This window comes from Sciurus vulgaris, assembly GCF_902686455.1.
Source record: "Sciurus vulgaris genome assembly, chromosome: 2".
Taxonomy (NCBI): Eukaryota; Metazoa; Chordata; class Mammalia; order Rodentia; family Sciuridae; genus Sciurus; species Sciurus vulgaris.
This window is the reverse complement of record NC_136462.1, coordinates 76766187-76780709: the sequence shown is the minus strand read 5'-3', so window position 1 is coordinate 76780709 and position 14523 is coordinate 76766187. Positions and strand designations below refer to the sequence as shown.

The window sequence follows — 14523 nt, the reverse complement described above, 5'->3', positions numbered from 1 at the left end:
ACGTAAGAATGGCTCCGGAGGCCCCTTGAGGTTCTGACTTTCTGGAATTCTCCTGTTCTTCATAATAGGCTTCTTTTGTTTTCCCTCATTTTGCTATTTTTTCTTTTTGCTTTTTAATCAGCACCCCAGCCCCACTTTCTTTGTGTCACTTTCCTTACTCTCCTTTTCTCTTCTGGTGTCCACTAGCCCTGCCAGAGGCCCTCCTCGGGGGGCGGGGGACCCTATGTGGCCCTGCTACTCGCTGACCCCAGTGGTCAAATGCTAGTGACTCGGAGTCGCCCTCCGTGATTCACAGGTCCAGGAACCAGGTTTCTGCACTACGGAAGGAGGAAGGCGAGGGATCCGGGACCTGTGATTGCACCGGTTTAGTTTCTGCGTCCACCGGCGTCTGCACGGCGCCCTCTAGTGTCCAGACTGCGTTCCTTCACCGTGCAGACCAGGCAGCGCAAAGCAGATGTTTTAGTTTTTTCCACGTGAGGGAGCAATTCAGGGAAAATAAAATTAGTACAAGGTTATTATTTTATTTTCAAATAATAATAGCTTTACTGATTTTCAAGAAAATATACATTCTTAAAACTTATATTATCCGATTGATTGAATAAAAGATGAATAAAAATATAGGAAGAGACAGTTTACTGAAATAGTAATAAACACGTTTGAAACAGTAGCCCAGAGGAGACATCTTTATTCCTTATGCTCACACAGTCCTTTAGAGAACTTTGAGACTATGCATATGTTTTATTTAATTCCAGCCCCAAATACCTGAAGAGAGCTAACTTTAGTCATGATCTTTCTGTGAAATACTCTTCTGTTCTCCAAATGACCAGCTCAGCTCCCCATGTAGTGCAAAAAATAGGCTTAACACATTTAACTATGCACAAAACAGGACTTTTGATTAATCATCTCCCAAACCTGTTCTGCCTTCTTCTCTCCGGCTTTGGCACCTCCACCCACCTGGTCCTATAGCCCAAAGCTTGAATCATTTTTGACCCCTCCGTTTCACATCTTGCCACCAAGTCACTGCTCTCCAGTTTATACAAGGGGAAACAGAAATTCAAATAAAGTGACTTCCCCAATTCAGATCACGAAGAATGAGAGGCAGACTGGAAGCATTTCATCTTGTTCAACGCAGCAGTGTTGACAGAACCCTTGTGTTCTAGACACTGTGCCAGGTTCAGAGGCCATTAAGATCTTGGCTTCTCTCCCAACTCAGCCTGTCTCTGTGAATATAGAATTTCCTGTCTCCTCCAGCTGGTGGGAACAGGCAGAACAGTGTGTGAGTCCAGGGCATGTCTCTGCAGGACAGCCAGTGTCAGAGTGGTGAGGATTTCTCCCCACTGTTTGGAGACTTCTGGGACCCAGGGCCATGCCTGCTGGGCCATGAGCCTGTTCCTTCTAGTTCCAGAGGAAATGTGGAACTGCCCTTCTATAGCATTGACCCCTCTATTTCCAGGTCCCTTTTCTACATTGAGAAGCTGGAAAGGCCACACACAAGTCATCCTGGGAATTGCTGACCCATCCTAAGAACACGTAGATGGAAAATCTCACTGGTCCACTACTGCTTCTATGCCCAAGACACCGGTGACGTGGAAGGGCATTGGGCAGTGGGGAAGGGGCAGGACAATCACTTTTGCCTTGACAGCAAAGGATATATGGAGTAAGGGGTCATGTTCAGGGTAATGTAAGGTATAAGAAACTTCCTCTCAGATGGCTACCTCTCTGAGTCTCAGTATGATAGAAGGAGGAGGAAAATGAAAGCGCTCTATCATTATGCCTTCCTTTTAGCCCTTCCCCAAGCTCTTAGAATTCTAGCCTCTTTCCTTGGTCATTCCCCTGTCCGATTTTTGCTTTAGAATTTAGCTGGAAAAGTTTTGTTTTGTTTTGTTTTTCCCTTCAGCATTTTGCTTATCCTGTTGTTTATTGAGCCCCAGGGAATTTATGCTCTATAAATAAATAAAACCATTATTATTATGTAGCTCTATTCAGAGCATTAGTTGAAGGAGAGAAGTGACATTTTTCTTTATTTGCTTTAGAAATATGTTGCAGTCACAACAGCTCTCCTGCCTTGGATTAATGGCATAATTATTCACACTGGGCAACAGAGATGGAATGAGTTTGAACTTGGCATGAATTAATGCACCAAATATGCCTCCTGTTCTTGCTCATTGTCTAATTAATTCTGAATTATGAAATTCTTTTGAGCTACCCCAAAATCATGGTCACTGGATTTCAGTGCAATTAATCTTTCCTTGCAATAAAAGTCAAGTAATTTGACAGTAGTAGGTTATTTGAAAGAAAGACTGTCCATGTGATCTCCTGGAAGGGAGATAGCAGACATCATAAGGAATCTTTCTGGAGGTTTTACAGCAAAGTACTTGCGCATGATGTATGGGTGAGGGTCCCCAAAGGAGCTTGAACTTTGCAGGAACCCCCTTTATCTTTAGGGACAGTGATGAGGGGTGGGTAGGAGAATTACTCCCAGTCTCTCCAAGCCCTCTGCCTTGCTGCATGAACATTTCACTCTGAAAGCCATGCCTAAGGGTTAAAACACTGTCTTCAGAGAGTCCCAGTTAAATACAAATGAGTGGTTCATGGAGAATAGTATCACATACCAACCACCAGAACTGGGTGGAAAGAACTTGCAATCCATGGCCACCTCCTCTTCTGCCACCTTGGTAGCTGCCCCTTCAAGGAAGCAGGAGTTACCAGTGTGAATTACTGGGACCTATGGCTGGGCCACAACAGCTAGTGGATGGCAGTTGTGATATGAGAAGCTCGAACAGTCCCTGCTCTCTTGCTCTATTTTCTGCTCTGTGGAGATGAGTTAGTGGCCACATTAACCTTCTTCTTGCAGCTTACTAGAGAGGATTCGGGACTTGGACAAAAAGTCTGCACCACAGGATCTTAGTCAACCATTATTAAAACTTTGGGAGCACTGGGTATCTGAACAACATTAGTAGAGTGATATTTTTATTTTATTTGTTATTCCTTGTCGTTGCTCCCCTAGGACCTTCAGGAAATTGGAGGGAAGAGAATAATCGACATGGCAGGATTTTAATATCTCTTTGGATTTCTGGAAAGGGTAGGATCTAATACTGTCAATATATAATTTCCAGTATGAAATATGGCAGCAATCACTACTCATCTGAGTATCCGTTTATCATGTTGCCTTAACATGAAGAACTTCTCCTGGATTTTTTCCTCCATTAACGAATAAACACTCTATATTATTTCTCACTTGGAAAACAAGACAATTTCCTAAACCTCCTAACTAACTTCGATTCTCTCTCCACATTTCTACCTCCATTTTGCAGAAAATTTATTAGAAGTGTTGTCTGCACTTTTCTCTCTGGGTTCTCACCTCATGGCCAATCCAATTCTTGCCAATGTGTTTTCCCACTCACTCACTGAAATTATCTTTGTTAAAGTCCTCAATGGCCTCTTTCTGGATAAATTTAATATCATTTCTGCCTTTTCTTTCCTGTGCCCTCAGCTATATTTGACATCCAATTCCTCAGAGGGCTTCTGCCTCCATTTCAGGCAGGTACCTATCCGAATGTCACTCCTCAGTGGGGACTTTTGCTCACCCAATCCTAAATAGCCAGCTCCCAATCACATCATTTTATGCTGCCTTTTTATATATAATACTGACCACTCACTCCTTGATAGAATGTGACACATTTATGTTTGGTCTTTGTCTCCCTCACCCAGGGAGTTGCATGCAAGAAGCACAGTCACAGCCCCTGCCCTCTCTGAGGGGAAAGTGCTCCCAAGAGGGTGAGCACGTGGAGTACATGGGTCATCGCTGCGAACCCACAAACCAGAATGGGAGTTAAGGCATAAGTGGTGCTCGATAAACATCGATAGACAAAATAATTCTACAAAGGCACAAGTGAATAAATGAATGTTGTGATTCAGAAGTGAGGTGTCCCCCAAAAGCTCACGTGTGAGACAATGCAACAATGTTCAGAGGTGAAATGATTGGACTTTGAATTGTGGTCTCATCAGTGGATGAATCCACTGGTGGATTAACTGGGTGATGACTGTAGGCGGGCAGAATGTGGCTAGGGAGGTAGGTCACTGGTATGCCTTTGGGGTACATATTTGGTCCCTGATTAGAAGAGCTCTCTCTCTGCTTCTTTAAAAAAATTTTTTTGTTGTTTTTACAGACTGCATTTTGATTCATTGTACGCAAATGGGGTACATCATTTTGTTTCTATGGTTGTACACGATGTAGATTCATACCATTCATGTAATCATACGTGTACATAGGGTAATGATGTCTGTCTCATTCCACCATTTTTCATATCCCCCTCCCTCTCATTTCCCTCTATGTAACCAAATTTCCTCCATTCTTTTCTTACCCCCACCCCACCCCCATTTATATATCATCACCGACTTATCAGGGAAAACATTGGGCCTTTGGTTTTTTGGGATTGCTTATTTCACTTATCATGATATTCTCCAATTCCCTCCATTTATCTGCAAATACCATAATATTATCCTTCTTTATGGCTGAATAATATTTCATTGTGTATATATACCACAGTTTCTTTATCCATTCATCTATTGAAGGGCATTTAGGTTGGTTCTACAATCTAGCTATTGTGAATTGAGCTGCTATAAACATTGATGTGACTGCATTACTGTACTATGCTAATTTTAAGTCCTTTGGGTATAGGCCGAGGAGTGGGATAGCTGGGTCAAATGGTAGGTCCATTCCAAGTTTTCTAAGGAATCTCCACACTGCTTTCCAGAGTGGTTGCACTAATTTGCAGTTCCACCAGCAATGTATGAGTGTACCTTTATCCCCCACATCCTCTCCAACACCTATTGTTGCTTGTGTTCTTCATAATCGCCATTCTAATTGGGGTGAGATGGAATCTTAGTGTAGTTTTGATTTGCATTTCTCTTATTACTAAAGATGTTGAACATTTTTTCATATATCTGTTGATTGCTTGTACATCTTCTTCTATGAAGTGTCTGTTCATATCCTAGGCCCATTTGTTGATTGGGTTATTTGTATTCTTCGTGTAGAGTATTTTGAGTTCTTTATATATTCTGGAAATTAGTGCTCTATCTGAAGTATGAGAGGCAAAGATATTCTCCCACTCTGTAGGCTCTCTCTTCGCATTGCCGATAGTTTCCTTGCTGAGAGAAAGCTATTTAGTTTGAATCTATCCCAGTTATTGATTCTTGCTTTTATTTCTTGTGCTATGGGAGTCCTGTTAAGGAAGTCTGATTCTAAGCCAACAAGTTGAAGATTTGGACCTACTTTTTCTTCTATAAGATGCAGGGTCTCTGGTCTGATTTCAAGGTCCTTGATCCATTGTGAGTTGAGTTTTGTGCAGGGTGAGAGATAGGGGTTTAGTTTCATTCTGTTGCATATGGATTTCCAGTTTTCCCAGCACCATTTGTTGAAGAGGCTATCTTTTCTCCATTGCATATTTTTGGCCCCTTTGTCTAGTATTAGAAAATTGTATTTATTTGGGTTTGTGTCCATGTCCTCTATTCTGTACCATTGATCTACCTATTTTGGTGCCAATACCATGCAGTTTTTGTTACTATTGCTTTGTAGTATAGTTGAAGTTCTGGTATTGCGATACCCCCTGTTTCATTCTTCCTGCTAAGGATTGCTTTAGCTATTCTGGGTTTCTTATTCTTCCAGATGAATTTCATGATTGCTTGCTCTATTTCTGTGAGGTACATCATTGGGATTTTAATTGGAATTGCATTGAATATGTATAGCACTTTTGGTAGTATGGCCATTTTGACAATACTAATTCTGCCTATCCAAGAACATGGGAGATCTTTCCATCTTCTAAGGTCTTCCTTAATTCCTTTCTTCAGTGTTTTGTAGTTTTCATTGTAGAGATCTTTTACCTCTTTGGTTAGAATGATACCCAAGTATTTTATTTTTTTTGAGGCTATTGCAAATGGAGTTGTTTTCCTCATTTCCCTTTCAACTGTTTCATTGCTTGCGTATAAAAATGCTGTAGATTTATGCGTGTTGATTTTATAGCCTGCTATTTTGCTGAATTCATTGATGAGGTCTAGAAGTTTTCTGGAGGAGGTTTTTGGATCCTCTAAATATAGAATCATGTCATTCGCAAATAGTGACAACTTAAGTTCCTCTTTTCCTATTCGTATCCCTTTAATTTCTTTAGTCTGCCTAATTGCTCTGGCTAGATTTTCGAGGACAATGCTGAATAGAAGTGGTGAAAGAGGACATCCCTGTCTTGTTCCCATTTTTAAAAGGAATGGTTTCAGTTTTTCTCCATTAAGAATGATGTTGGCCATGGGCTTAGCATAAATAGCCTTTACAATGTTCAGGTATGTTCCTACTATCCCTATTTTTTCTAGTGTTTTCAGCATGAAGGGGTGTTGTATATTGTCAAATGCTTTTTCTGCGTCAATTGAAATAACCATATGATTCTTATCCTTAAGTCTATTGACATGATGGATTATGTTGATTGATTTATGGATGTTAAACCATCCTTGCATTCCAGAAATGAACCCCACTTGATCGTGGTGCACAATTTTCTTAATATGTTTTTGGATATGGTTTGCCAATATTTTGTTAAGGATCTTTGCATCTATATTCATCAAGGATATTGGTCTAAAATTTTCTTTCCTTGATGTGTCTTTTCCTGGTTTGGGTATGAGAGTGATATTAGCTTCATAGAATAAGTTCGGTAGGGTACCCTACCGAACTATTTCCTGGAAAACTTTGAGAAGTATTGGAATGAGTTCTTCTTTGAAGGTCTTGTAGAACTCGGCTGAGAATCCATCTGGTCCTGGGCTTTTCTTGGATGGTAGATTTTTATTAGCTTTTTCTATTTCATTGCTTGATATTGATCTGTTTAAATCATGTATGTCCTCCTGGTTCAGTTTGGGAGGAGCATATGTCTCTAGAAATTTGTCAGTGTCTTTGGTACTTTCTATTTTGTTGGAATACAGATTTTCAAAGTAGCTTCTCATGATGTTCTGTATCTCAGTGGTGTCTGTTGTGATATTTCCTTTTGCATCATGTATTTTAGTAATTTGAGTCTTCTCTCTCCTTCTCTTTGTTAGTGTGGCTAAGGGTTTATCTATTTTGTTTACTTTCTCAAAGAACCAACTTTTTGTTATGTCAATTTTTTGAATAGTTTCTTTTGTTTCAATTTCATTGATTTCAGCTCTGATTTTAATTATTTCCTGTCTTCTACTACTTTTACTGTTATTCTGTTCTTCTTTTTCTAGGGCTTTGAGCTGTAATGTTTGGTCATTTAATTGTTGACTTTTCATTCTTTTCTGGAATGTGCTCCATGCAATGAATTTTCCCCTTAGTACCGCTTTCATAGTGTCCCAGAGATTTTGATACGTTGTATCATCATTCTCATTGACCTCTAAGAATTTTTTAATCTCCTCCCTGATGTTTTTTGTTATCCATGTTTCATTCAATAGCATATTATTTAGTCTCCAAGTGTTGGAGTAATTTCTTTTTTTTACTTTGTCATTGATTTCTACTCTCAGTCCATTATGATCTGATAGAACACAAGGCAGTATCTCTATTTTTTTGCATTTCCTAAGGGCTGCTTTGTGGCATAACATATGGTCTATTTTCAAGAAGGTTCCATGTGCTGCTGAGAAGAAAGTGAATCCACTTGTTGATGGATGGAATATTCTATATATGTCTATTAAGTCTAGGTTATTGATTGTGTTATTGAGTTCTATGGTTTCTTTGGTTGGATTTTGTTTGGAAGATCTATCTAGTGGTGACAGCGGTGCGTTAAAGTCACCCAGAATTATTGTGTTGTGGTCTATGTGATTCTTGAAATTGAGAAGAATTTGTTTGATGTACAGGGATGCACCATTGTTTGGGGCATAAATATTTACTATCGTTATGTCTTCCTGATTTATGGTTCCCTTAAGCAGTATGACTAACTTTGGCTTGAAGTCCGGCATTCATGTTCTTCAGAGCTTGAAATATATTGTTCCAGTCCCTTCTTGTTTTTAGGGTCTGGACTGAGAAATCTTTGATATCTCTATTGGCTTGTCCTTATAAGTAATCTGATGCTTTTCTCTTGTAGCCTTTAAAATCCTATCTTTATTTTGCATGTGAGGTATTTTCATTATAATGTTCCTTGTTGTGGATCTGTTGTAATTTTGTGCACCTGGTATTCCGTAAGCATCTTGTATTTGATTTTCCATTTCATTCTTCAGGTTTGGGAAATATTCAGATATTATTTTGTTGAACAGGTTGTTAATTCTTTTGATTTGTATCTCTGTGCCTTCCTAAATCCCAATAATTCTTAAGTTTGGTCTTTTCATGATATCCCATAATTCTTGGGGGTTTCATTCATGATTTCTTGCCATCTTCTCAGTTTGGTCAACTTTATTTTCAAGATTAAATATTTTGTCTTCATTGTTTGAGATTCTGTTCCACGAGATCTATTCTGTTGGTGATGCTTCCTATTGCATTTTTAATTTGATTTATTGTTTCTTTCATTTCAAGTATTTTTTTTTTCAGAACCTCTGTCTGAAGTCCTCTTTTGTTTCCTTCATTTGCTCTTTTAACTGTTTATTGGAGTGATCATGCATTGCCTGCATTTGCTCTCTTGTGTCATCTTTTGCTTCATGGATAATTTTAATTATGTAGATTCTAAACTCTTTTTCTGTCATTTCTACTGCCATGCTATCATTGGCTTCTATCAAAATAGCATCTTGGTTTGTTAGGGACAGTTTCTTTCCCTGTTTTTTTGTACTGTTTGTGTATATTCCCCTCTAGCAGTGAAGATCGGAGGTATTGCAGCTTCCCCCCTATAGGCTTATTGTGACCCTCCTTTGAGGGAGAGATCAATAATAGCAGCACACAATACAAACAATATGCAGCCCTAAACCAGATAGCCCCTAAAAAGACTTTAACAGTATTGTAATAAACAGGATGAGTTTGATTAGTATCTACATTATAGCCAATAGGCTTGCAATGAGCTCTAAAACTTCTAGTGGTGGATGAAGAGGATGGGGAAGGGTGTAGGATGTAGCCATTAATAGGAAAAGAAGTAAATAGAGATATCTGACCAAGGGAAGAGTGAAAGCAGGATCAAAAGAAGTTGGTCTTTAGCATAAGAAAAGAGAGAAAGAGACTCCAAGGGAATAGGTAAAAGGAAAATAGAGTGAGAAAAAAAAGAAAAAAAAAAAAAAAAACCCAAAACCCAATGACCCACAGTCATCCACCATTCAAACCTCCCAGTCCTCAGTATTTCGATGCGAGTGTGGTACCTGTCAGAGGACCTCCAGTCTCCTGTAGGAGTCTCAGGAAAGGAGTTGCCCCTCTAATGATGGTGGTCGTCCCCTCAGGGATAATTCAAAATGTCTGCACCAGCCTCCAAAGAAGCTGGGGAACCACAGCACATGTGTGGGCTGAGGCCAGTCTGTGGTGGGGCTCGGGTGGGTGCAGTCTCCCTCTCTCTGCTTCTTGGTGGCCATATCCTGAGCTGCTTTCCTCTGCTACACCCTTCTGCCATGATGTTCTGCCTCACCTCAGTCCCAGAGCTATGGAGTCAGCCAACTGTGCACTGAACCTTTGAAATTGTGAACCAAAATAAACTTTTCCTTCTCCACATTGCTATTGTCAGATATTTTGGTCACTGCAACAAAAAAACTGACTAAATTTTGAAGAAGAAAAAGGAAAATGTCTAGAAGATGAAGAGTTATGATAACACCACAAGGAAATAAATTGTCTTATAGAGAAGAAAATTGGGGTTTAGCTATTCGTCCACAAGTGATAAGGGGGTGGTAGAGTGTAAGGCTTGTTTCAAAATCAGTCTGATGCCAATGCCACAAATATAAACCTTATGTCATGTGTGCAACCAGCGGGACCTGAGATGAAATTCTGGGGAATGGCAAGAAAGTTAAAATATCTATTTTTACTCTTATAAGCATAAGATTTTTGTCTAGGTTTTATAACATAAGCAATTATTTAATGTGCCACTACTGCATGACATATTTGGTGTTACATAGATATTCAAAGACAGGGAATGTATGCTCCCCAAAAGTTCAGGGGCTGCTTATCTGGATTGTCATCCACTTCTGGGAAGTTCTGAGCTAGTTGGGATACTGGGTGTTGGTTGGGGATATGGGACAGGAAAGGAGTGAGAGTGAAATTGCATTCAACGTGATAGCCTGAATATGTGGATGGGGCAAATATGTAGGGGTGACTGAAAGGGTCAGTCTTCTCAGATGTGTGCCTGTTGAGACCCTCCCACCAGACACCACCCCAGAAAATAGTGGCCTGAGTTAGTTTTAGAATAGGATTGGGCACATAACCAGAGGAGGCTAAGGCCTTGAAGGATGCTCTTATCCATTCAAATTCAAGAGAAGTTGTTTTGGAACTCTCCCCAATTCCTCCCTCTCACCTAAATCTTTCCATCTATTTGCCATTGTGGCTCATGCACACACAGCACAGATACACACTTCCATACTTAGAACTCCCTGTCAGCTGGGATGAAGACCTGGCTTGAAATGCAGAACTTGAGAGATTAAAGGAACTCAGGAAATGATTCAGTCATATAGAATCGGAGAGCGTGTTTGCTAAGTTTCTGGCACCATAATAAAAATACCTGAGTTATGAAACTTATAAATATTAAAGATTTATTCTGGCCTGAGGTTTTGGAGGTCCAGTTTGCAGTGAGTCAACCTGGTTGGTTTGGTTGAGTGATGAGGTAGCTCACCTAATGGCCAGGAACACAAAAGGAAGAGAAAGGGGCTAAGTTCCCAAACCCCTTCAAAGGCACCCTCCCCATGACCTAACCATGTTCTATGAATGAATTCCCACCTCCTAAAGTTTCCATAGTCTTCCAACATCTCCACCCTGGGAATCAAGTCTTTAACATACAGGCCTTCAGGGGACATCTAAAATCTGAAGTACTCCAGACATCAAGCTTCTAGATATGAAACAGAGCTAGTTTCTGGCAGAACCAGGACTAGGTTCCCCAGTCTCCTTCTTCCATCCTGTGGGCTTCCCACCTTTCCATGGAAGCCATTTCACCTCACTCCTGGCCATTTTCTCACAGGGCAGCTTTTCTCTGAATACTGGCCACATTCCCAGTCCCATCCTCAGTAAGGAGGATGCACATGAATGTGTCACCCCCTTCCCCTTGCTTCAGAATGATGTGATCCTCGAAGGGTGAAGCCTGTGAAACTTTCCCACCTGCACCCACTGGCTCTGCCATCTTTATTTCCAGACCTTCTCAGTGAGTCCTGCCAGTCCCCGTACCCTCTGAAGCAATTCCTCACTGCCACACAGAGCAGGGACCCGAGCAAGTACTTGAAGCTTAATTGATCTGGATGTTTAGAATCAAACTTCATTAGCTCAAATTACTTCAGTTTGCCTAATTTGTTTCTCTATGTGAGCTCTGATAAGCTTGGTTTAACATCTTCCAAACTGAGGTGTTTATCATCATCAATGCCTACTCAAATCGCCCCTGCAGAGTAATGGACCAGGAGAAAAATGGTTTAAAAGGTGCAGTTATTTCCTGTGCATATGTCTGTGCACTTCACAGCAATACGTGGGTCCAAGGCACAGCAGAAATACATTTATTTCCATACGACGACTCCACTTTAAAAAAATGAGACACAGCCAGAAAAAAATCCTTTGGTCATTAGTCTTCAAACATGTTTAGGTACTAGGAATTCCATAAACTTTGAGTTTTTTTTAAATGAACAGGGATAAATTCATTGTTTTGTTATTGTTCCAATCTGTTAGAGAATTTTGACTAAGCTTTGTGTGTATATATTTTAAAAAAATATACTTACTTGTGTTTGTGAACAAAATATCTACCTGCAAAGAGATGTGTCTCTAAGAATGGTCCTTCTGACCCATCCAAGGGCAAATAAACTCTTAGCATTACTGAAAGTCATACTGTGTCTCTAGAAGGAACTGGTAGCAAAGAGGGGTACCAAGGGGGGTGTTCTGTTTTATCCATGTTTTATCCATGTTTAATTGCACACATTGCCTTTTCCAAAAATTAAAAACAAAAAATGCATCATCAGTAATGATAATCCCAAATAACCAATTTCCCTGTAGTATTTGGAGCTTGTTAGCTGTTCTACATGTATAGCTTCTGGTTTTGTGTAATTCCAAATACCTTCATTCAGGTGCATTAGGGCAATAGCCGGACAGGTTTCAAAGTTGTGTTGATGGTCAGTCTGTTGATTATAATTCTAACATGGAAATCTGATGTGAGAAAGCATGGACAACACTGAGAGTATGGTGGCCTATTTTAACACCACTGCATCAGCCTGCCTCAGTCTCCCTCTCATGTTTGGTCTTTGCTGGATGCAGCCCTGAGGAGGCTGGGCTTTAGCACAAATCCTCGATGGATTTCAAGGGGCTGTAGTTGGAGTTCTGAAAGGCACAATTCCATTGAGACGATTAAGTGGGGTGTGTGGAGACCCTAGAATGAGTCTTGGGAGATTTATGAGAACGACATTGTGCTGAGAGGCTCTCTCACCATATCCTGGTAGAGGCCCTCTCTCCTGATGGCACTCTAGAACATTCACACTGTGTCACATTTGCCTATCCTGGCTGCGTGGCTGCCCCCCTTCCACAGTGCCTGGGGCCTGAGAGCAGTTGTGTATGTACTTTCTCCACCAAGATGAGCTCCGATGATCTGCTTAAACAAAGCATCACTGGGCACAGAGGTTTCTGAGCTCCTCTGACTTTGCCGGGGTTTTGACTATTATGAACACACTCCATTTGGATTAATTCTGTTGCCAAATAGGTGACGTGGGCCAGAATTGGAAACTGACTCTCCTGATTCCCAATCCAGTGCGTCACTCAGCATCTGTGGATGATTTTTACTTTCCCCTTAAGTTCTTGTTGTTGGGGAAGGTTTGCATCCTGAAGACTTTTTCTTGGATTGCACTCTCACTCTGGGACCTGTGAGCACATAAGAGCTTCTTCCCTGTGTGGTGGGATGATACCATCTCAACTTGTTTCTGGTGCCTTCCTTTCCCCATGCCTGTTGAAGTCCTCAGCCAGTTCTCCTTGGTCTCCCAGTGTTTTTTTTCTCAGTTCTAATCATGAACCTTGGCCGTGTCTTCCCTGCTGTACCAGGCTCTCCTTCCATGACCCAGAGTCCCATTAGACAGATTGGTCAGGAGCACATGGGCACAGCTAAGGGCCTCTGCATCCTGTTCTAGGGGACCCCACTTAGGAAGGTGGCAACCTGTGGTAGGGTTGTGTAGCAAGGAGAAAATTACCAATGTGCATGGAAAAGGCTTTTGGGTTCAATGGCCTTAGAAACCCTCTGGACCCTCAGAATCAATAGAATTTCAGAACTCAGGAATGTACCTTTTCATGTGGCACTGAACTAAGTAAGAGAATATGCACTGACTGTGGACAGGTCCGGAGTGGTTTGATTAATTAGGGGCCCACATCATGCATCATGGCATGCCTTCAGTGCACCTGCTGTTGCTGCACATTAGCATTCAGCTGTTGCCGAGCTTTAAATAGTTCCTGTTCCCCTGCAAGACTTCAGGGGCCATTCATTTACTGAAGGTTATTTTTTTTCCCCCAGGGGCTCAAGTGCTAGGCTATCAGACCCAGGGTCTGTGCTCATGCAGAACAAGGAGAGCCCAGGGAAGGTTCTTCACTCCTGCTTTCTCTGCATGCTTTTAGGGAGGGAATCTTATGCTTCCTACACTGCTTGTCTTTGGTGGGAATAGACTTTGTTATCTGGGAAAACATTCTTTTACATTTAAGCAAATGGGACAGACAGCTCACCTCCCACTTTCTCTTGTTTAAAAAAAAAATCGAGACTACTGCAATTTTTCAGCAAACAAGATAAGGCTTAAGGTTGAAGAATGCAAATGGCAATGGCAGACCTCCACATTTTTAGAGTTAATACAAGTTGAAAAGCCTTTCACAACCAGTAACTGATTTCATCTTAAATGCATCTTGAGTGATTGGCAGAACAACTACTGTTATCTCCGTTTTATACAAAACATTCATTCTTTCAGCAAATGAGTATTCAGTACTCACTAAGGTTTCCTAGATAATATTTATTGAATGCTTATTATATGCCAGGTGTGGGTCACTTGCTCTCTAATCTAATGTCCCAGCCATGCCATGAAATAGATGCTATTACTAACGTCATTTGGCAGATGAAGAAGCAGAAGCATAGAGAAGTATGTGGTTTACCTAGAATATTAGAGGGTGGGAGAGCTAGGACATAACTCCAGAACCCATGTTCTGGACTGTTCAGCAGAACCAAGCCGTCTATTAAACACAGGAAGAAATAATGATTCAGTTACAACTGTTGGGTGCTAGGAGGAAAAGTACTAGTTGCCAAGAGAAAATATAATTAGGGTCCTGACAGTCTGGGGAGTCAGAAAAGCCTTCTCCAAGGAATAACACTTAATTTGAGGCCTGAAGGAGTGGTAGAGTCAAGAGGGGAGTGGGGTGAGGGAAGAAGATCATGCTAGATGAATAGAACAGCACAGGCAGTTGGGAGCAGGGAGGCTGCACCTTGAAGG

At 41.0% G+C, this 14523-nt stretch overlaps 1 long non-coding RNA gene across 1 annotated transcript in view; it reads left to right on the top strand.

Annotated features, from left to right (window-relative positions):
- Positions 1–14523, top strand: part of LOC306654064 — a 449736-nt gene that overhangs the window by 180519 nt on the left and 254694 nt on the right. The window lies entirely within an intron of this gene.